Consider the following 2,540-nt stretch of genomic DNA (forward strand, 5'->3'; position numbering starts at 1 on the left):
AAGGGTTCCTTCCCAGAGGAAGAATCAAGTCCACACTGGGTCTCCAACCCATGTGCTGTGCTTACGGACCCACCATCCTGCCAAATACTGCTCTTTGTGCAGAAATACAGTTCTCCCGGGAGCACATCAAGTACCAAGTTTCCAGCATTTTCAACTGAGGAAAAGTTTTGTTGCTACATTATTAACTCTTAGAACTAAAATAGCCCCAACTGTAGCCTCAATTCTTAAAATTGTGGTTCCAATACTAACCTCGCTCCATTTCTGGAGGCCAGTGTTAGGGGAATGAAGAGAAGAAAGGGGGCCTCACAAACCTTGAGGAGCATCTCCTTCTATTATACATGTGATTCAGTCCTCCGCTCACCACTATGCCAGGTTGTGCCTGAGGTTAATTCCATTTGGTGAGCTAGAGTTCCTGTGCCCACATGAACTTCTATCTCCTCCTACTCCACTCACCTGTCACCCGCCTTCCCTCCCACAGCTTGAGGACAGTGACAAAACTCTGCTCAAATTATCCATGCACTGACTCTTGCAAAACATCAGAAGATATACTGCAAAGACACAGACCGTTAATTAAATTGTAGATCATGAGAACTGAACCCTGGTAGGCTTCAGTTGTGGTTATGATAGGTAGGTCATGCTGGCTAAATTATGCTCAGCCTAAATTATGCTCAGAACTGACTGAGCAGAACAACCTCTGTGCATGCTGCACCTGAGCTTTGCTTCCTCCCCAAACACAATGCTGATATACCGGAAGGCTGGGGTCAGGTAATGTCCAGAGGCCACACTGGAACTTTCACATCCTTGTTTTGGACAGTGCTGAAGTTAGAAACCCTTAGCTTGCTTCTCTACATAAAGGGTCTCAAGTTCTGACTGGCTGAAATGCCTAACTGAATCATATATTGCAGCACTGTGGCTACTAGCAAGAGAGATTTGATAGGGTCTCTGCAAATCTAATTAAAATCACAGAGATAGTGACTGCTCAGCATAAAATAGGAAACGAAAGGCATGGCAGAGTAAATTTCCAAAGACTTCCAAAGTTCTAAACTAGCACACAGATATACTTCTAAGTGCAGTAACTAAGTAATTCTGTATCACCACAGTGAAAAGCATGTCCTTGGATCTCTGATGCCTCCAGGAGGGTGATGTTTGGGCCTAGCACACTGCTGTGTTCCATAAGCAGACAGAAAAATCGGGATGATCAAGGGTTCAGGTCAGCCCCAAGCCAAAAAGTTGTTGAGATCCCACCTCAACAGAAAATTCAGCAGGGAGCAGCAATGTGCACCTGCCAGCCTAGGACCAGCAGTCCATGCCAACAGGGATGAAAGTGAGATGCTATCTCAAAAAATAACTACAGAAAATAAAGAAATAAGGGCCTGGGTCACATGGTAGCATGCCTGCCTTGCAACACAAAGTGCTGACTTCAAACTCCAGTGTAGAAGAAAAAACTTGCCTCAAAAGAGGCATTTTTTAAAGTTAAGCCAATGACTGACACTTACTGCTGCTGCTTCAACCTTTAGAAATAGTGACTTTTACAGATTAAACCAACAGGACGTGGTCTACAGAACACAGCTATGTCTTTCTTATGTCAATATTCTCACAGAGACACTACAAAGTTGATTTAAAAAAAGTATAAATTCCTAGAAGTTCCTGGATTATTTTTTTTAAAAGAGTTAAAAAAGCAGGGGCCTAGAATAAGGCTTTGTGGTACAGTGATTCCTAAGCATGCATGAAGCCCTGGGTTTGATTCCTCACTAACACATAAACAGAAAGAGCCAGAAGTGGTGCTGTGGCTCAAGTGGTAGATTAATTGCCTTCAACAAAAGAAGCTCAGTAACAGTGGGCAGGCCCTGAGGTCAAGCCCGAAGACTGGCCAAAAAAGTAAAGAAAAGAAAAGACACATTGCTGCTCTTACCTAAAATTCTAGCTGCTAAAGAGGCTGAGAGCTGAGAATCGAGGTCTGGAGCCAGCATTAGCAGACAAATTCCAAGCAATATCACAAGGCTCTGAGTTTAAATCCCAGCATGGTATTAAACACACACACACACACACACACACACACACACACACTCACACCACATATCAAGCCATACATTGGTCAATAAGATGGAGTGAATGCACAGAGTAACACCAGGAGGATATTCTTAGGAGAGGGTCACAGAGGCTCAACAACTATGTACATCTGGTCATATAAAATAATATTTATCAAAATGAACTCCAGGAAAAATGATCTTTTTTTCCTTTGTTGCTGTTTTCATTTTCCTTTCCTCTTGTCTTGTTCATTTATCTGTCTTTGGGAGGGTAAGGTGGAACACCAAAATGGAGGGACAAAGAGTGAACAAACACAGCAGGAGTATTCAATAGGCAATGTTGAAAATGGACTCTACAACTTATTGGGTGGGGACTAGAGGGAAAAGTGGGGAGAACGCAAGAGAAGGGATGACATTGTCCAAAAAGGAATGCACTCGTTACCTGACTTATGTAACTGTGACCCCTCTGTACATCACCTTTCCGGTAATAATACTTTTTTTAAAAAACCTCAG

Source organism: Dipodomys merriami, unplaced genomic scaffold (assembly GCF_024711535.1).
Source record: "Dipodomys merriami isolate MVZ:Mamm:240054 unplaced genomic scaffold, mDipMer1.0.p SCAF_1716, whole genome shotgun sequence".
NCBI classification, from domain to species: domain Eukaryota; kingdom Metazoa; phylum Chordata; class Mammalia; order Rodentia; family Heteromyidae; genus Dipodomys; species Dipodomys merriami.